At 48.9% G+C, this 21,565-nt stretch overlaps 2 long non-coding RNA genes across 2 annotated transcripts; both read left to right on the top strand.

Moving 5' to 3' along the window:
- Nucleotides 1–3,151, top strand: LOC148773687 (uncharacterized). The gene is made up of 3 exons (XR_016036606.1): nt 1–129; nt 324–437; nt 3,028–3,151. It is a non-coding gene; the product is annotated as an uncharacterized LOC148773687 (long non-coding RNA).
- A 6,232-nt stretch (nt 3,152–9,383) lies between these two features.
- LOC148773686 (uncharacterized) lies at nt 9,384–21,311 on the top strand. The gene is made up of 3 exons (XR_016036607.1): nt 9,384–9,521; nt 19,154–19,340; nt 21,180–21,311. It is a non-coding gene; the product is annotated as an uncharacterized LOC148773686 (long non-coding RNA).
- The last annotated feature ends 254 nt before the right edge of the window (nt 21,312–21,565 follow it).

Raw genomic sequence — 21,565 nt, 5'->3', positions numbered from 1 at the left:
GTGAAGTTTACTGAATTGCAGAGTTTGTGGAAGTGTTAGTCACTCAGTCACGTCCGGCTCTTTGTGACCCCAGGACTGTAGCCTGCCAGGCTCCTCTGTCCACGGAATTCTCTGGGCAAAAATACTGGAGTGAGTAGCCATTCCCTTCTCCAGTGGGATCTTCCTGAAGTGTAGAGTTTAAAATGGCAAAAATGTTAAATGTTATGTGAATTTATAGCAATTTTTAAAAGTAAACCAGGCATCTCTTGTATGCTCTGTCAGGACACAGCAGAGGCAGGGTTCGCGTTTATACACACTTTTGTGACTTTCTCTTTCCACTGAAGACCTTGCAGTTGCTGTTCTAACCGAACGGGCCCAGAGCAAGATCTGGGAAGTAGACACATACAAGCCAACACCCCTGGCATCACATGAACCGGACAGAGATGAGGAGACTTCCTGTGAGTGTTTTCTGAAATTTCAACAGCCGGGGAGAAAAATGGGTTGCCTAAAAGAATGTGGGATATAATCCTATATTGTGTTTAAAAGAAAAAAATAAAATACACACACATACACCTGGGAAAAAATTCTTCACACTTTTCCAAGGATAAAAAAAAAAACCCTGTGACATGGCAGGAATGGCATGTAACTAACATGAATGCATTGGAAATCTAAAGTTAAAAATGCCAGGGACTGTAGAGCAAGATGTCCTTTGTTCATGGTTTTTGGTTATTGATTTAATTTTGTCTTCTGTTTTCGTATCCAAGAATGAGATTATCTGGATGGGAGACGGGATAAACCTAGATCCTATTATTAAATTGTCTGGGATTTTAACCAAATAACCATACATCCCTGCATGATAAATAATTTCTGATTAATTTTATCACTAACTAATAAATGCACAAACACACAAAACATTGTGCTAAGGACTTCCCTGGCAGTCCAGTGGTTAAGACTCTGCACTTTCAGTGCAGGAGGCGTGGGTTCAATCCCTGTTCAGGGAACTAAGATCCTGCCACACAGGGAAAATAAGAAAAAAAAGAACAAGATAAATTCAGTTCAGTTCAGTTGCTCAGTCGTGTCCAACTCTTTGCAACCCCATGAACTGCAGCACGCCAGGCCTCCCTATCCATCACCAACTCCCAGAGTTTACCCAAACTCATGTCCACTGAGTCGATGATGCCATCCAACCATCTCATCCTCTGTCATCCCCTTCTCCTCCTGCCCTCAGTCTTTCCCAGCTTCAGGGTCTTTTCAAATGAGTCAGCTCTTCGCATCCAGTGGCCAAAGTATTGGAGTTTCAGCCTCAACATCAGTCCTTCCAAGGAACACCCAGGACTGATCTCCTTTAGGATGGAATGGTTGGATCTCTCTCTAAATGAGGAGAATAATTAGGGATTTTTCTTCTCCTTTTCCTACTTTCCATTTCCTAACATTTTTAAGAATAAACAGCAATTGCTGGTTTCAAAAAACGAATTTTTAAAAAGAGAACCCAGTTGCCAGAAGCCGCCTCCACTGGCTGACCTGTGTTATTCATAACAATGAATTCTGGTAGCTAATGTTTCCATAACACCTTTTTCACTTTCAAAACATGTTTCCCACACACACACATCACACAATTCACCCTTGCAAAAGGCCCAAGCAGCCAAGATTCTTCCTGCTGAGTTACAAAGATGGGGAAACCGAGGCCGGGGACACAAGAGGCCTTCCTTGTGCCCAGATCCTGGCTCTCTGCCCTTGGCCAGTCTCTGGCCCTGGATAAACCCTTTGCTTCTGCTGTTGCCAAGATGGAGCTGGAATGGGGTGAATTCAGGGGCAGAGGGAGGCCTTGGTGGAGTTGCCAGCTGTAGCAAATAAAAACACAAGACACCCAGTTAAATTTGAATTCCAGATAAACAGCAAGTAATATCCCGAATGTGGCAGACTTGTGATATATTATCAGCCTTGCCCAAGACATACTTAAGCTTAAAAAAAAAAAATTACTCATTGTTTGTCTGAAATTCACATTTAACTGGGCGTTCTCTATTCTGTCTGCCTGGTCAGTAGGCTTTTGGCCAAAGCAATGGCACCTACAGACAGTGGCCAATGTGGAGGCTGGGCTGAGTTAACCCAACCCCATAATTACGTGGGTCAGCCTTTGCCCTCGAGGTGTGGGAACTAGCCCTGAACTAGCCAGGCCTCTGTCTCCACCAGACCCCAGAGAAGCAGCAGGTGGGGCCTTTCCTGGTCTGTCCAGAGTGAGACCTTGGTGACCTCCTTGGTGGGGGTCCCTATTAACTGCAGGGGAAAGAGGGTCCTCAGGAGGAGAGGCCTGATCCCCCAATAACATCACCTGAATGACATGCTGTATGCCTGAGGTTCTATTTAACAAGACACCCCCTCATTGCATGGGCTTCCCAGGTGGCTCAGTGCTAAAGAGTCTGCCTGCCAACGCAAGGGACAGCGGTTCGATCCCTGGGTGGGAAAGATCCCCTGGAGGAGGAAAGGACAACCCACTCCAGTATTCTTGCCTGGAGAATTCCATGGACAGAGGAGCCTGGAGGGCTACAGTCCATGGGGTCGCAAACAGTCAGACAGGACTTAGCGACTAAACAGCAACACCTGGACCACAGCAAAGGCTCGAGGATGTGGAATGAACCCCAGTGCATAGGGAGGAGGAGGATAGATACTAACTCTACCCCCACGGGGTCCTGGACCCTGTTACATCCATTATCTCCTTTTCTCTCTCTTTTTAAAAAAATATTCCTTTTTGACTGCACTGGGTCTTGGTTGCTGCGCGTGGGCTTTCTCTAGTTGCGGCGAGTAGGGGGTTACTCTCTAGTTGCGGTGCTCGGGCTTCTCACTGGGCTGGCTCTCCCGCGGCAGACCACGGGCTCCAGGGCACACTTAGGGGTTCAGTAGTTGTGGTGCAGGGGCCCGGTCAGGTGGGATCCTCCTGGACCAGGGATCGAATCCGAGTCCCCCACCTTTGCAGGCGGATTCTCAGCCACTGGACCACCAGGGAAGTCCCTATCTCCTTTCCTCTTTACAAAAAATCCTCCTGTGTTACAGACGAGGTATTGGAGGCCCAGAGAGATTAGGTAACAAGCCCCAAGTCACACAGCAAGAAGGTGCCTGGAGACGGGATTTGAACCAAGTTCAGCAGACTCCAGAGGCTGTCACACAACCTTCTCACTCCCTCAGCTGCTGTGATCTGGATGCCAGGACTGTCGCAGGAGCCTCGAGCTGGGATCACAAAGCCAAAGGCAAGGTCCCAACTCCCCTGGAGTTCTGGCTGGGAGCAGGAGATAGATAATAAATCAATAATGAGTACCCTGTGACTCTGCAATCATCCCTGGCGCTTTCTAATTGTTGCAGCTTCCAGGAAACAAATGTCTTCATGGCACAGAAGAGCTTTGTTCTCTGGGATCCATTCCAACAGCCCTGGGGGAGGAAGCGGAAGGAGGAGGGGTGGTGCGGGTGGAGCACGAATCCCGGAATCATCTGTATTTAAAGATGGTGTGCCCAACAGCCCTGTGAGGGAAGTCTTATCATGTGAGGATGAGGGTGACCATCTTCGCTTTACAGATGAGGCCCAGAGACATTAAGCGAGTCGCCAAAAGTCACACAGCAATGGTAGCAGTGGCAAGTTGAACCCAGGCTTCCCGGCTCCACGTCCCTGTTTAGTCACCTCGCCATGGAGAGCTTCTTGGAGCTTACAGCCTTCTAGATCACCAGACCTGTATCTTGAGGCTGTTGAATCTCAGAGACTCTCCCTCCACTGTAGCCTCCCATAGAGATGCAACCCACAAAAGAGAAATAAGCAGTTCTGTGTGGGTTGAAGCAAAACCTGGCCCTACCCTGTCAGGAAGGCTAATTTCCCCTGCTCCCCCCACAACCCCCAGCCAAGGTCTCCATGAAAGTTCCTCTGCTCCCTTGGAGGCCCTCTGCCACTTTTCCTTCATTTTCCTGAATGGAGATGTAATTGACAAATAACATTAGTTTCAGGTCTACAACATAGAGATTCCATAGTTGTACATATTGCAAAGTGATTGCCACAATAAGTCTAGTTAACATCTGTCACCATGCATAATTACATATCTCTTCTTCATTGTGATGAGAACTTTTAAGATCTACTGTCCTAGCAATTTTCAAATATCCAATACTGTATTATTACTAACTGTAGTCACCATGCTATACATGACCTCCCCAGGACCTATTTATTTTATAACTGGAAGTTTGTACCTTTTGAGCACCTTCGAATGACCATCATTTCATTTCACACACACCCCAGGCCCACATTCTGGCAACCATCCATCTCTTCCCTTTTTCTCTGTGTTGGGTGATTTTTTTCCCTTCAGATTCGATGTGTGAGTGAGATCTTCCGAGTCTCGTCTTTCTCGGTCTGACTTATTTCATAGAGGCCCCGTCTTCTCAGGCGCCCCAACACCAGTGCCACCTTCCCACTCAACTTGCAGAAACTCATTCACTTGGGGTTGACTCCTGGGCACACCACAGCCTAGACTGATCCTGCATTTTCTGGAATTTGAACCTGAACGCGAGTCCATCGGTTCAAGGCTGGTTTCTCTTTTGGCTGGAAGGAGAAGCGCAGGTTGTGGGTTGTGACTGTTGGTCCAGGAAACTTGGAATTGCCCAACCGCCAGAAGGTCAGACCAGGGCTTGGGGGTGGGAGGTGGGCAGTCGAGCCCCCTCTGTTTGAGGAAATGGATAGCGCCTTGAAGTCATCCAGATGTGAAGTCCGAGGCCTGGGCTCTAGTCCCCTTCTTGGCTCCCTCTGAGTGGCAGTCCTCAGTCAACCCCTCCCCCTTCCGGACTGTCTGTTTTCTCCACTGTCCCAACATCGCCCAGTGAGGCCACAGCAGAGATGAACTCTTGAAAAGAAACAGCGTGGCTGGCACCATGCCTGGCACATAGGAAGGCTCCAAACGTTCATAGCTGCTATTATCACTGAGTTGCTGCTGTTGTTGTTGTTTTTAATTGAAGTCTAGTTGATTTACAATGTCGTGTTAATATTTGCTGTACAGCAAAGTGATTCAGTGACACTCATATTTCATTCTTTTTCATATTCTTCTCCATTATGGTTTATCACAGGAGGTTGAATATAGTTCCCTGTATATACAGTAGGACCTTGTTTATCTCTTCTATACACAATAGTTTGCATCTGCTAATCTTAAGCTTGTTGATATTGTTTTTAGGCTCCCCTTCCACAAAAACCAAGTACCCACAAAGCCTATGAGCCCTTTGTTTCTGGACTTACACTTTTGATCCGCTAGCAGTAGCCACATCTCCATGAAAAGAAAGTAATGTCACCCAAGCAATATACTCACGACCCATCCTGAGTTCCTGACTCAGTTTCCCCACAGTCCAGAGAGGTGTCCGGCCCTCCCTAAGGCCTCCAGAGCCCCATATGGTCTAACCCTCCCTTCTTCTCTGTCCTTATCTCCAAACACTCTCAACCTCACTCACTCCACTTTAGTCACACACCTGCTGCTCCAACATCACCCTGCCTCAGGGCCTTTGCACTGGCTGTTTCTCTCTGCCAGGACCACGGGCACCCCAGGTATCAACATGACTTGCTCTCTCCTTCAAGTGTTTGCCTAAATGTTATCTTCTCAACCAGGCAACTCTGGCCACCCTCTCTGAAATTACAGCCTCTCCTTCACCCTCTTAACCTCACCCCCACTTTTCTGTAACACTTGTGTTAGTCGCTCAGTCATATCCGGCTCTTTGTGACCTGATGGATTGTACCCCGCCAGGCTTCTCTGTCCATGGGATTCTCCAGGCAAGACTACTGGAGTGGATTGCCGTTCCCTTCTCCACGTGTAACACTTACTGGATTCTAATTAATGACATCGTTTTATTATTCTGGGGCTTCCTTAATGACTCAGAGGTAAAGAATCCACTCACCAATGCAGGAGACACAGGTTTGATCCCAGGATTGGGACGATCCCCTGGAGGAGGAAATGGCAACAACTCCAGTGTTCTTGCCTGAGAAATCCCATGGACAGAGGAGTCTGGCGGGCTAGAGTCCATGGGGTCACAAAGAGTCGGACATGACTTAGCAACTAAACAACAGTAACAACATTTATCATTCCACATCTGATTGTGTGCAGTTCACAGATGTCTCTCACATGCCCAGAGCAAGCCTCACACTGGAATAAAGAGAAGGCAATCTGGAGGGGAGGCAGGGAGCACCTTGACGTCCCTGACACCCCCAACTTCCCCTTTCTGTACCCCGGGCCCCAAGTACACACAACCCTGAAGCCCTAACCTGGGAATATCATCAGGAGCATTTCCAGAAAAAAGACAAATCACTCTACTTCCCCTTCTACCTACCCACCCTTAGAGATGGAGGTTGTCTCCCCCACCACCACCACTAACCCCACACTTCCTAGGCCACCATCCCCTCCTCCACCTTCTTGAGCCACTGAAAGGAGACATTGAAACATGGAGCAAACATTTGCAAACCCCTCTTCCCCCACCCCCAGCCTCTAAGATTTCTTCTCCCTCCTTAGCTAGTCAAAGCCGGGGCTAAACGTTCATTACCAGACCTTCTACACTCTGAACCAAAAGTATCCTCTGTTTAAAACTCATTTTTTTTTAAATTGTGATCATTACTACATGCCAGATCCAACAGGAGCACTTGTACATCCGTCATCTTGTTTAAGCTTTACGACAACCCATCTTTCTTAATAACAATAATGATAAATGCATAGCCAGGCATCAGCCTAACTCATTTAATCCTCGCCGGAACCCTAGGAAGTAGGCACTATTATTCTCCCCATTTTACATATGAGGAAATTGAGACACAGAGAGGTTATATAGCTTGTCCAAGGTCACACAGCAGGTTAGTGTGAAGCCATGTGCTTACCCATTATTCTATCTTGTTTCCCTGAGCAGGAGTTCTAAACCCCATTTTGTAAATGATGAAGCCACAAAGACCCAAGGTTTTTCCCACTTGTGTCAGAACCAGGATCTGAACTTAAGATAGAACTACAAATAAAGTGCTCAGTCACTTCAGTCGTGTCCAACTCTTTGTGTTCCGATGGACTGTAGCCCACCAGGCAACTCTGTCCATGGGATTCTCCAGGCAAGAATACTGGAGTGGGCTGCTGTGCCCTTGTCCAGGGGATCTTCCCAACCCAGGAATCGAACCTGTGTCTCTTCTGTCTCCTGCCTTAGCAGGTGGGTTCTTAGCCTCTAGCACCACCTGAGAAGGTGCCCATTCTAATTCATCGCAGCTGCGGGGTGCCAGTCCAGCTCGTATTCACGCGTGCACGGAGCCAGTTTTGACCCCCCTGCGAAATAACCCACCACGTCACACAACAGAGAAGGCTCAAGGACTTCAGACAGAAAGACCATTGACATGGAAGACCTTTGAAATCAGGGTTGAGGACGGTCCCCTCCTCCAAAACTGTCAAGGGACAGAAGAGGAAACAAAGGAAGAGAAAGAAGAAGTGACTTGGGATCCATCTCATTCTAAAACCCACATGTGTATTTCTCAATATGGTAAGCAGGGTGTGACATGAAGCAAACAAAGTCCTGTGTGGTCATTGGGTGTAGAGGTCCTCTGTGCCCCTAGATACACAATTCAACATACCTTCCCCCACCCCAGGTTATTATCGGCAACCATCATGCTTGCTCCCCGCCCTGCGGATCCCAGGCTAGGAATCACCGCCCCAATGGCCCCATACCTGGGTGTTTCCCCCACCCCCCAAACCTCGCTGGTGGCAGCCCAGTTTGGAAACAACGCAAACGGCCGTTAAGAAGGAGATGGACAAACACCAAAAAACCACTGATGTGTTTTCCTCTGCTGCCATTGAGAAGGAAGAAACAGCCCTGTGTGTCCATTTACGGAAAGCGGGTTGCAGTATCCTTAAGCGCAAAAAGCTAGTAGTAGCAACCGGGGAGTCAAGAATAACGATGCTGTGCGTTAGTAACGTCTACAGCAGTGCTTTCGCGCCTAGCGGCGGGACATGAAACCATGGGAACCGGGTTAAGATCAGCCACCTTTCTTTTCTAAAGGAAATGGGATAGAATGGAGTAGACTGTCCCAGAATAACACAGAGCAGAAGACAACCCTGCTGGCATTCCTCATAACAAGTATCGTTTCTTCAGACTTCTTGCTATCATCCAGGGTCCCTGGGTACTGGGTTACAATGCAAAAATCTATTTTTTCACTGTGGCTTGTAGCTAAAAATAGTTTGAAAACCCCAGATATGGAACCTATCTAAAAGGAAAGACACAAACAGCCAAGAGGGGTTTCCCTCGGAAGGGAAGAGGGAGGCGGGCGGGGGGCTTTGTTTTATACAATTCTATACTATTTGGTTCTTTCTTTTTTAAACAATGAGCATACATTGCTTTTGCAATAAAATAAAGACCTTTTTAAACTTTTCAGTAAAAATAAACATTCCTGCCTCAGTCTCCAGGAAAGAGGCTGTGCAGTTTGAGCTGTCAACAAGTTTTTTGATGTGAAAAAGACCAAAACCCTGCCCCGAAGGGCTCTGCTTCCCAGTGGGCTTACAAGGGCCTCCCTGGTTATTTTCCACCCATGTTGCTCCAGAAAGCCACAGGATCATCCAAAAAGGAAATACGCCTTAAGATGTCAGTCTCCATTTTCGAAAATGGAACAGGCGCACCAGCTTTAAGGCTGGACTGGTGGGCAGAGCCCTGGGGATGGGGCTGCCAGTTTGGGAGCGGGACTGGAAACCCCCTCGCCACACGCAGGCTGGATTTCCTGACATTTAGAGCAACAGGACAATATCACAGACCATTAGGAAAATCAACAGACCCCCGCTCCACCACCAGCCTCACCCACCATCCTCGAATTGTGTTCTCAGTTCAGTGTTAAATCATCTAAGTATTTTCTATGTTGATGAAGAGCTCTCATAACTCCTTCTTCTAAACACCTACTTAAGAATCCACAAGGGGTGACAACATACATGTTGACATCTGTGACAAATGTGGCAGTAGACACCACTGGGCACTCAGTCTTTCTTTCCTTGTTTTACAATTGGTTCCTTTGAGCAATTTCCCAGACGTGTGATCGCTGGAAAGGAAAGCGTAGACCTTTCCAGGCCCCTGAAAAACCCTCTGCCAAACTGCTTTCTGAAAAGGCTGAGACCCACACCTTTTTAAGGAACTGCAGGCTTGGGTGATTAAGTCACTACCACCTCTGACTTCTGACGTGAAACATCTGTGACCCAGGCGCCCTGTGTCAGGAAGAGAGAGCCCTGTAGGAAAGAGACAGACTTCCTCTCCCTCTCTGGGAACCGGCCAGGGCCTGAGCCACCGTGGAGGGGGCCGGCCCTCAGAGGACTCGAAGGGCAGGGTGGGCTTCCTTTTGTCTCCTTCCCCGGTGGAAACCTGGAACCCAGACCCTCAGCATCCCAGGGCTGGGAGGATGGACTGTATCGGTAGGCTGTGACCATGAGCGATGTGGTCCTGACCGTGTTCTGCTGGTGGCTCAGTCAGGTCGGGCTCTCAGGAGAATACTGCAGACGGGATGGCTTGCAAACAACCCACGTTTGGTTCTCACCATTCTGGTAGGTGCTAGTAGATTCTGTGTCTGTGGAGAGCCCATCTCCTGGGTCACAGACAGCTGTCTTCTCTCGGCGTTCTCACATGGTGGGGGGGTCAGGGAAGCTCTCTGGGGTCTCTTTTATTCATTTTGAAATCATTTTTTTTTTTATTTTTGGCTGTGCTGGGTCCTTGTTGCTGTGCGAGGTTTTCTCTAGTTGCAGCGAACTGCGCACACTTCACACTGTGGTGGCTTCTCTTGTTGAGGAGTACGGACTCTTGGGTGCACAGGCTCAATAGTTGTGGACACGGACTTAGTTGCTCAGAGGCATGTGGATTCTTCCTGGATAAGGCATCGAACCTGTGTCTCCAGCACTGGCAGGCTGCATCATCAGGATGATCTCCTCACCTCTCAAAGGCCCTTCTTCCTAACACTCTCACTTTGGAGATTAGGCTTCAACACATGAATTTTAAGTTTTTCTTTCTGGCTTGGCTTGTGGGACTTCAGATCCCCCCACCAGGGATTGAACCCCGCATCCTGGGCACTGAAAACAGAGTCCTAACCACTGGACCACCGGGGAATTCCCATCAACACGTGGATTTGAAGGGGACACAAACCTTCAGTCCTGGGAAAATGCTGAACAGGGAAGACACAGCCTGCGGTTTGTCCAGATGGGGCAGATGGATGAATGGGGATACAGACTCGTGTCGGCTCTGCCTTCAGGGGCCCCCAAACTCTCAAAAGGACTGAGGTTCCTCTAGCTGAAAAGCTGCAGCTTCCTGCTTCCAGGCAAGACCCTTGCATGCCTTCTTTAAGGCTTGGCAGGTATTCTCCCTGTGCCCACCTCCTTCCTGGGGTATGGAGCCCTCCCCAGTCCCGTGTTAGACAGGAGGGACTGAGGACAAGAAATTAAAAAAAAGGGTCTGTCGAAGTCGCCAGCAGCGTGCTTATCCTGAGCCCTTCAGCAGGTTACTTAGTTTTCTCTCAACCGCACCGGGCCAGGGGCGCCACAGTCCCCACCGAAACCCATCACTGGCAGCCCACTTAGGATCATGACCACACTCTTGGGACTTCCCTGGATGTCCAATGGTTAGGACTTCACCTTCCAATTCAGGAGGTGTGGGTTCCAGCCCTGGTCACGGAGCTAAGGACATCTGTGGTTGTCTTCAGCTCATCTGGATCAACGCAGGGTGTGTATCCATGGGGTTAATGCATGCCATTTTGTGAAACTCATTATGGACCATTACAAACACCTTCCTCATCATCGACTTGCAGTCCATCTGATACTGTCTATGTACCCCCACAGGAACGACCTCCCTCCGCCACTGGATTTTTTTAAAAAATAAGGTTTTAAAAAAGAATAATTTTAGGGAATTACCTGACCGTCCAGTGGCTAGGACTTTGCACTTTCACTGCCAAGGGTCCAGGCTTGATCCCTGATTGTGGAACTAAGATCCCGCAAGCCACAAGATACAGTCCATAAAAAATACAAAAGACATTTAAAAGGAATAATTTTAGTTTTACAGAATGGATTGTTTCAAAGCAAATCCCTGACACCACATGTCATCGGTAAACACTCCAGGTTGAGTGTCTGAAAGATGAGAACTCTATTGAAAAGGATAACCAGAAAACTACAATGTGCCTCTCACAAAAAGAACTTTTGCATTTCATTCCATGTCATCCAGTCTGGGTTTATATTTCCCTGACAGTCTCATAAATGTTTTTAAAGGAATCTGATTTGTTCATAACATGATCCTGTTCACAGTCTCCAGCAGTGAGCACTCGGCTCATCTGGCACAGAGTAGGTGCTCAGTAAACACTTGCTGGGTGGCCAGATGTGGGGAGAAAAATAATCAAAACAACACACATTGGTAGAGTACTTCTCAAGCTGGGCCCCACGGATGTTCTCATCCCGCTAACCCTGGTGGCCACACCCAGAGGTGATGTCTTTTGTTGTCCCATTTTACAAAAGACAAAAACGAGCACAGAGAGGTCAAGCGACTTGTTTGAGGCCACACAGCAAGGATGAACCAGTGAAGCCGGCATGGGGCACCGGCGAACTGTGCTGGGTGCTCCACTGTACCTGACAACAGCCCTCAAGCTGCAGGCAAGGAAATTGCTGGGCAAGGTTGGCCTCACACACACCCAACTGTCCCCTAGCAGCGTGAAGACAGACGGGCACTTGGCACAGTTTCCCAGGCCAAGAGTTAATCCCCTCTCCACACTCACCCCATCGATGCCCTGCAGAGAGACTCCTGACCCACCTTCCCTCCTTCAGGAGGACCTCCTCTGGGCCCCAGAGGGAGGAGCCGCGTCATCTCAGGTTGCTGATCCTGTTTGGTCATTCAACAAATATTTGTTGATCATTGCTAGCTGACAGCCATTGTGGCAGGCCCAGGAGAACAAATAATGCCCAAGATCAAGTTTAAGTCCAGTGGGAAGACAGACCTGAAAGGAGACCACCAAATACTTTTATAACAGTCAATGGGAAAAGTACACATGGAAAGGATGTAGAAGCTCCAGGTGCATCTGGGTAGGGTGGTCAGGGAGGGCTTCCTGGAAGAGGTGAGACCAAGGCTGATGAATGTCAACTCCTGAAGCTAGTGGAGGAGTTCTTTTTTTTTTCCCTCTGGTATTCAGTCAGTTCAGTTCAGTTCAGTTCAGTCGCTCAGTCGTGTCCGACTCTCCGCGACCCCATGAATCACAGCACGCCAGGCCTCCCTGTCCATCACCAAATCCCGGAGTTCACTCAAACTCATGTCCACAGAGTCGGTGATGCCATCCAGCCATCTCATTCTCGGTCGTCCCCTTCTCCTCCCGCCCCCAACCTTTCCCAGCGTCAGAGTCTTTTTCAGTGAGTCAACTCGTCGCATGAGGTGGCCAAAGTATTGCAGCCTCAGCCTTAGCATCAGTCCTTCCAATGAACACCCAGGATTGATCTCCCTTAGAATGGACTGGTTGGATCTCCTGGCAGTACAAGGGACTCTCAAGAGTCTTCTCCAGCACCACAGTTCAAAAGCATCAATTCTTCAGCGATCAGCTTTCTTCACAGTCCAACTCTCACATCCATACATGACCACGGGAAAAACCATAGCCTTGACTAGACGGACCTTGGTTGGCAAAGTAATGTCTCTGCTTTTCAATATATTATCAAGGTTGCTCATAACTTTCCTTCCAAGGAGTAAGCGTCTTTTAATTTCATGGTTGCAATCAGCATCTGCAGTGATTTTGGAGCCCCCAAAAATAAAGTCTGACACTGTTTCCACTGTCTTTCCATCTATTTCCCATGAAGTGATGGGACCCGATGCCATGATCTTCATTTTCTGAATGTTGAGCTTCAAGCCAACCTTTTCACTCTCCTCTTTCACTTTCATCAAGAGGCTTTTGAGTTCCTCTTCACTTTCTGCCATAAGGGTACTGTCATCTGCATATCTGAGGTTATTGATATTTCTCCCAGCAATCTTGATTCCAGCTTGTGCTTCTTCCAGCCCAGCATTCCTCATGATGTACTCTGCATATAAGTTAAATAAGCAAGGTGACAATATACAACCTTGACGCACTCCTTTTCCTATTTGGAACCAGTCTGTTGTTCCATGTACATTTCTGACTGTTGCTTCCTGACCTGCATACAGGTTTCTCAAGAGGCAGGTCAGGTGGTCTGGGATTCCCGTCTCTCTCAGAATGTTTCACAGTTTACTGTGATCCGCACAGTCACAGGCTTTGGCCTAGTCAATGAAGCAGAAATAGATGGTTTTCTGGAATTGATGCAGTTTATTCTGAACCTGGTGGTGTTATTTTTTTTAACTGAAGAATAGTTGATTTACAATGTTTCAAGTTACAGCAAACTGATTCAGTTATATACTTATATTTATTCTTTTTCATATATTTTATATTAAGATTGAAGGCAGGAGGAAAAGGGGATGACAAAGGATGAGATGGTTGGATGGCATCACCGACTCGATGGACATGAGTTTGAGCAAGCTCCAGGAGTTGGTGATGGAGCCAACTCCCAGAGCCAAGCTCAGGGAAGCCTGGCATGCTGCAGTCCATGGGGTTGCAAAGAGTCAGACATGACTGAGTGACTGAAATGAACTGAACTGGTCTTCTTTTTCAGACTCTTTACCAGTACAGGTTATTATAAGATGCTGAGGATGGTTCCCTGTGCTACACAGTGCACGCATGCTGTGTTGCTAAGTCCTGTCTGACACGTTGCGACCTCATGGACTGTAACCTGCCACGCCTCCATGCCCATGGGATTTCCCAGGCAAGAATACAGGAGTTGGTTGGCATTTCCTCTTCCAGGGGATCTTCCTGACCCAAGGATCGAACCCCAGGATCAGAGGAGGCAGACCACAGAGTCTGAGAACTCTACGTTGGGGCGGTTTATTAAGGGTTGGAGTCACAGAGACCCAAGGGTGGGACTTCTTGTCTGATTTGTTCATTGCTTTAACCCCAGTGCCCAGAAAAGGGTTTGGTCAACAGTAAGTTTTGATGGTTGATTTATGACTGAATGAATGAAACAATTAATGAATCAATCGATCAATGAGTGACTGAGGAATTAATGAACGAGTGATTGAATCAGTGAATGAGTGAGCAAATTTATCAATGCGCGAGTAACTGAGTCAGGAGTGGGTGAACGGGTGAAGGCATCTGTGTTCTAAATGCCGACTCTGTGGAGTGGCTGGGGAGGGAGCTGGATACAAAGAAGAAATTACTGCTCCCTGGCGGGTAGGAAATCCAACAAAGGCCTCTTAAAGGGGCCGATGCTCAAGTCAAATCTTAGCATAGGAGTGCGGCAGGCAGGGAGGGAGAGCATTCCAGGTGGAGGGCACTGCACGGGCAAAGGCCTGGCAGGCTGACAATCGCCTGGGGTTCAGAATTACTGGGACGTAGGATGGAGGTGGTATGTAGAAAACAGATTGGTGGTGAGTCAGGGATGGGCCCCCAGGCTCTGGGACCAAGCATCTGAAGGCCACCCTTAAGTGATGAGGAGTCAGAAATTTTAAGCAGAAAACAGTGGGATCGGACCTGATTGTGTCTGGCTGTAGGATTTCCCTAGCCAAGACCTTTCACCCTTTCACTGCCTTCCAGAGCAGGACTGAAGCCCAAACATGTAATTCCTGCTCCCAAGGCTGAATCTTTCATTACTTATTAAAAAAAAAAAAAAACACAGGTGTTTCAAAATATTTACCCAGCACAATCTGGGGCACAGAAATAATAGTTGAACTGTTTACTTCTGCCAGGCCTGGGGTCAGCCTTGGTTATATACTATCTCACTTCATTCTCCCAACAGCTCTAAGGTAAGTATGTTTGGGCCCCAATTTACAAATGAGGAAAGTGAGCTCAGAGAGGTTTAGAGAATGGCCATAAGTCACACAGCTTCTTGGGAGTCACTCCAGAGCCCAGGCAGTCTGGCTCCAGAGCCCCTGTTGCCATCCCTGTGGCTGCCTAAAGCATTGGCCCTGGTTTCTGCCTTCGATTTGGAAAAGTAAACCACATCTGGACAGGCACTCCAGGAAAGGCTGCCTTTGCCCAAGTGGCCTCAGCCTTACATCACCGCCTGCTTTGGAGAATATGGCAGTCACTATTGTGTTCCCTAGGGGCTCCCCAGGTGGCTGAGTGATAAAGAATCCGCCTGCCAATGCAGGAGATGCCGGTTTGATCCTTGGGTCAGGAAGATCCCCTGGAGAAAAACATTCTTGCCTGGGAAATCCCATGGATGGAGGAACCTGGTGGGCCGTCGATGACTTAGTGACTAAACAATGTGTTCCCCTTGGGGCTGTTATTGAGGACTGTGCTGTCAGCCCCAGCATGCTGCTGTGTCCCCTAGATAAAGAGAAAAGCCCCGGGTTCTCCAGGCCTAGGAAAGCCAGACTCCTCTTGAACTCTGGTTTTCAGCCAGACTTCCCTGAACTCTTGTTTTCACCTTTGAAACAGTGAGAATCTTGAAATTGATCCTATTGCTCCTCTTTGCTTTGGCTGCTGGGAAACTCAGACCAAATGTACATCCCAGCTCTGGAAGGTTACTTCAGCATGAGTGGTGTTTTTTTTTTTAATTTTCCTTCCCTCCTTCTTTTTTAAGTTTCCACATTAGAAAAAAATTCTATTGCTCTGTTGATATCCTCATTAGTTACTTCTCATCCATTTTGGCAAGAGGCAAGGTTACAGGTAAATACATACATACATGAAAAATGAGTGAGTAACAATAATATCATGAGATCAGGGTTTCTCAACCTTGGCGATATTAATATTTGGAGTTGGCTCTTTCGTTGTCCTGGGGGGCCTCCTGTGCACTGTACAGCGTTTAGCAGTATCCCTGGCCTCTCCCCATCAGACAGTAACCCCCCAGCCCCTCAGCATTCTGACAACCAAAGGTGTTCATTGTAAGATGTCCCCAGGGGGCAAACTCACCCAGTTAAGAACCTCTCCTCTAGCTTGCACTCCTTAAAAGTAGGATGAGATGGTTTACGTCAGCAACCAGGGACTTCCTCAGAGCAGTGGTTGACAGGGTCAGAACAGTTGGCATAGGGATGAACAAATGTCCACCCCATCATCCCTCTCCAGGCTTTCTGCCCCTAGAGCTCTTACCGTCTCGATCCTCATGGCAGCCCCACAGAGTCATAATTAGATCCCCACTTTACAAATAAAGGCACTGGGGTCCAGAGAGGCTGAGCACGTGGACCAAGGTCACACAGCACGTGGGCAACAGGAGAGAGAGGAGCAGGGAGTGGTCACTGTAAGACATTGGACGTAAGCTGCATTCTGCACTCAGACTTGACTAGGCAGCTGGGATCCCAGGTAGGGAAATCTAAGCATGAAAATGCCCATAGGTGGGCATCTGAACAGCTTGCTTAAGACTGGGGGACTCAAGAGAGAACCGAAAACGTATATGTGGATGTCTGTAACAGCATTGTTCACAATAATCAAAAGGTGGAAACAACCCACATGGCCATCCACAAATGAAGGGGTAAACATGGTCTACTCACACAAATGGAATATTATTCAGCCATAAAAGGAATGAAGGCTGCTTCATGCTATGACATGAATGAGTCTTGAAAACATCATGAGCAGTGAAAATAGCCAAACACGAAAGGTCACATAATGTATGATTCTGTTGACGTGAAATGTCCAGAATAAGCAAATCCAGAGACATAAAGTAGATTTGTGGCTGCTAAGGGGTAGGGGGTAGTGGGTGGGGGAAGTGGGAGGTAATAGCTAAAGGGGGCAGGGTTTCCTTCCCAGATGATGAAAATGTTCTAAAACTGTGATGGTTGCACAACTCTCTGTGTACTAAAAGTCATTGAACTGTACACTTTAAATGGGTGAATCGGGACTTCCCTGGTGGCCCAGTGGTTAAGAATCCGCCTCCTAATGCAGGGGACACAGGTTCGATCCCTGGTCTGGGAAGATCCCACGTGCCACGGGGCAGCTAAGCCCTTGTCCCACACTATTGATCCTGTGCTCTAGAGTCCATGAGCCACAACTACTGAAGCCTGCATGCTTAGAGCCTGTGCTCTGCGATGAAGAGTACCCCCCATGCACCACGACTAGAGAAAGCCCACACGCAGCAATGAAGACCCAGTGCAGCCAAATAAATAAATGGGTGAATTGCTTGGTATGTGAATGATATCTCAATAAAACTGTTAGAAAATAAAATAAAGACGGAGTGGGGGGATACTCCCAAGGCAGAGGATTCAGGCTTTAGTAGTGCTGGCTGTGCTACTGCCTGGCTGCATGACCAGAGCCTCAGTTTCCTTATCTGTTAAATGGGTACATCCCCATCTGCTAGGGTTCAAGGGAAGTTGAAGGAGCTAAAGCATGCAGCCCAGAGCCTACCATTTGAGAGCACTATAAACATTAGTCACTGGACATTAGACTTTGGATGTGTCTCCCCTGCAACACACTTCTCATTCACACTCCAAAAACCTCAGGAGCATCCATTCCAGGAATAGGACAATTCTTTGGAATCAAAATCATGTAGGCTTTCTTGCCCTGGGAAAAACAAAAGCCCTCACTGTTGTCCTAGCCCCCAATCCTAAGATCAGGCCAGCCTTCTTTCTCTAGACCCAGAGGGACCAGTCTATCACTTATAGCTCCAGGAGACCAAATGACCCCAGCGGTCTGCAAAGAGGTCCCCATGGCCCCCATCACCTGGGGCCCTCGAACCTGTGCTCCACTCCCTGTAGTCCCCACTGGTGGCTTTGAGGACCTCAGGAAAGTCAAAGAGAAGCTGGCACTGACCCTGCAAAATAATCCAGCCTGGATGGGTTGGAGGGAGGGGACACCCCAAAGAAGCAAGTGTGTGTGGGGGGGTGGGCTTATCCCCATACAATGGCTCCTCAGAAACCTGTCCCTAGGGGAAAACAGAGGATCTCTATCAACATGGCCTGGGGAAAAAAGTCTGTACTCTTTTCGGACCTGCCCCCACAGGCTCCAGGCCAAGAATGTGCACAGCAGCATCTATTACATTTCTAAAATTATGCCTAGGTCGGGGCGGGGGGGGGTGGGGGGGGTGGGGGTTGGCCAGGGCTAGGAGCGGGAAAGGATGTGGTAGGCGGGCAGGCAGGCAGGAAACCTTTAATCCAGTGCCTTGTGCCCCGGCTTGCACACTGGACAGTGGGAAGGGAGTGCCCCTTCAGCAGATGCTAGATCGGTCCCAAGAATCAAAAGCCCTTCTGTGCACAGCCTGGGCACTCAACCGTTTTTCAACACTGCTGCACTGCCTTCCCGGATGGTTTGAGTTTTCTTTGGATAGAGGCAGTTGGGAGGAAAGGGATGATGTCTTTGGGCCACCCAGTTTGAGAAGCAAATGAGAAAAAGAAAATTGCTGGTGGTCAGAATCTAGAAGTGGGAACAGGGCTGCTGCAGACAGGTGTGCAGGCTATGCACTGCACAGCTGCCGAGGAGCCTCTCCTCAAACATAGAGTCATGCAGTGTATATACCCATTCGAGGTCACCCGTTATGTACCAGAAGGAGAACCACCTGGCTCAGGTGACAAGGGCCTTATTCTTAGATGGAGCTTGGAGGATGGGAATCAGTAGCCAGTTTGTATGTGGGGGACACAGCAAGACCTCATTACAATGTCAGTCCTGGTCGAAACACTTAGACACTCCTCATACAGATAACTAAATCTAACAGGGTCGGGGAAGAAGGAGAAGTCAAGGGAGTAAGAGCTCCCAAATTTGTGGGCTCGCCTACCTCCCAGATATAATTGCCAGAAAAAAATAGAGGTTACCCAGTTAAATTTGAACGTCAGATAAACAATGAATACAAAATATCCCCAGGGCTAAGATCAAACAAAGAAACAAACAATGAAATTTTTTTTAGCATAAGTATGCCCCCAAACATTGCATGGGATATACCTACACTAAAGCAATCACCTGTTTTCCATCAGTCAAAATTAACTAGGCATCTCTATTTTCCTTTGCTAACTCTATCAATCCTACCCTCAGAGGGCATGTCTGTAAAAGCTCTTTGCCACCCACCATTGCCTGGAAATAGCTATTAAACCAGCAGCTAATCAGGAGCAAACTTCCCCCAGGCCTTTTGTCTGCTGAGCAGGATGGGAAGTAAGAGAGCACTCCCCCTGCTCCTGCACACATGTGCACAGGTGCGCGCACGCACACACACACACACGTGTTGGTGTCATCCCAAAGGCCTCTTCCTCTCCTGGGAGCTCTGAAATCGCCACCTGGCCTGGTTAAGAGGTTTCTCTGCAGATGGGTGCCCAGCACGGCCACATGTCTGTGGGGAGGACGGAAATCCAGCCTTGGAGCCTGAGGATCTCAAAGCACTGCCCACACAGCCGAAACTGAAGAGTATATATTGCACAAGGCCAGCGCGGTAAGTCAGACTCTGTGACTCTGGGAACTGGGTGGCCTTGGACTCTGGTGTCCTCTCATTCACTGGAGCTGGGGTTGCCCAGGGGTCAGCCTAGCGGGGGGTGGTGCTCAGGTCGGTGGGGAGGCTCCTCCCTAGCCGTCCCCTTGGGTTTTCCGGAAGCCATGTAGAGAATGAGGGAGGAAGGGACATAGGCAGCCCCCAGGAGCTTTCTTTGGGAAGAGCTGGCTAACCTCTTGTGGGGCCACCTGTGGTCAGAACTGACTACACATGACCAATGGGTGGTGGCATCAACCCAGCTGGCAGGACTCTCATGGGCACAGGAAACCTGGACAGAAAGTTACCCAAGGCCCAGGCAGGACAGACCTGGATCAGGAACCCAGAAGAGCCCCAGCAAGTAACAGAAGGGTCTCCCCAGCTTCCCATTTCCCCCTCCAGCTCAGAACTGGTGACCAACTTCTCCACCCATGCTCCCCACTCCTCTGTCTGAGCCCCTGAGAAGGGTGGGGAGGCGAGGAGTAGCTAAAATGCTCCAGGGATGAGTCAGTCCTGTTTGGGAGCAGTTCCACCCTCCCTGGTGGCTCAGATGGTAAAGAATCCACCTGCAATGTGGGAGACCTGGGTTCGATCCCTGGGTTGGGAAGATTCCCTGGAGGAGGACATGGCAACCCACTCCAGTATTCTTGACTGGAGAATCCCTATGGACAGAGAAGCCTGGAGGGCTACAGTCCATGGGGGTCACAAAGAGTCAGACACGACTGAGCGACTAACACTTTCACTTCCACCTTCCTAGCCCAGAGGTCATCGGACACCATTTGGGAGGCTCCCTATGGCTCCCAGAGACTTTTGAGAGTCCCTCTCCATCATCCCAGGATCTTGTTCCCTGGAGAGGCACAGAGGCACTTGGTCGTTGCAAAAGCTGCCCTGTGTGGTGGAATAACTAGGGCAAAGATGCCTTCTTCCCAGGAGAGGGCCAGCCAAATGAGTTCTCTTTTTTATTTTTAATATTTTTATTTATTTATTTATTTGGTTGTATCGGGTCTTAGTTGCAGCATGTGGAATCTAGTTCCCTGACAAGGGATCGAACCCAGGCCCTCCACATTGGGAGTACAAAGTCTTAGCCACTGGATCACCAGGGAAATCCCCAACCAAATTCTTGACTCTTGTTTTTGTTTCCGTTTCTGATCCTTGTGGTGTGGAAAGCGGAAAGGTGCTTGCAAGGGCAGAGGCCAGAGCTGCTCTATCACCAGGGAAACTGCCAATGCAGCCAGATGCAGATCCCCAGGGCTGCTTTCTCCTGGGTAATTTGGTCACAGTTGGGTTCGAGGGGTCAGACCCAATTGTCCTGCCTATTTAGATTTCACAAAGAGTCAGACATGACTAAGCATGCATGCACACACTGCAAAGGCGGAGTAACATTCTCCCCTCCAACTACCAACTCCTGGAGGGCAGGGACCCTGCTGATCCAGCATGGATGGAGTCCTGGGAGAGCCCTCAGAGGGAGCAGGCAGTCAGGGAAGGCTTCCTGGAGGAAGCGGCACTGGTTGAAGTCAGAGTTCGCTGCAGGGAGGAGCAGGAAGGACACTGTCTTACAGAAACAGTAAGATGGAAGATGTGGCACATGGACAGACTGAACAGACAGGTAACCCTGGGCAGCTCTGGCTGGTGGAACCGGAGCATGGGGTGGGGAATGGGGAGCTAGAGGAATGGCTGAACAGAAAGAGCATTCTAGAAAGCAGGATTCAGACTCAAGAGAGCCAGCCTTTCCCTGACTCCTGGTGCCCGATGACTGGGCAAAGCCACTTCACTTGCTAAACCTCAGTTTCTTCATCTTGAGGGCAGGAGGAGACGGGGACGACAGATGAGACGGCTGGTTTGGCATCATCAACTCAATGGACATGAGTTTGAGCAAACTCCGGGAGATGGTGAAGGACAGGGAAGCCTGGCGTGCTGCAGCCCAAGGGGTCTCAAAGAGTAGGACATGACTGAGCGACTGAACAACAAAATGGAAACAATGGCAGTGATGAACACAGCTGCTCTGGGGGCCCCTTCACTCCCTGCCAGGCCCAGGCATCTGCACTCACCTGTACGCCTCACTCATTCCCATGACACCCCTAGAAAACAGGGGGCACCTTTATCTCCATTGTACAGATGGGGCAGTTGAGGCTTAAGAAGGTTCAGGAAGATGTCCTAGGTTCTATGGTTCAGGATTTGAACCTAGATCCCAG

The sequence above is a fragment of the Moschus berezovskii genome, chromosome 27, assembly GCF_049115385.1.
Source record: "Moschus berezovskii isolate FMDL1 chromosome 27, NW_MosBer_1.0, whole genome shotgun sequence".
NCBI classification, from domain to species: domain Eukaryota; kingdom Metazoa; phylum Chordata; class Mammalia; order Artiodactyla; family Moschidae; genus Moschus; species Moschus berezovskii.
Note: the sequence above shows the minus strand (reverse complement) of the source record. Positions and strands in the feature narration are given on the sequence as shown.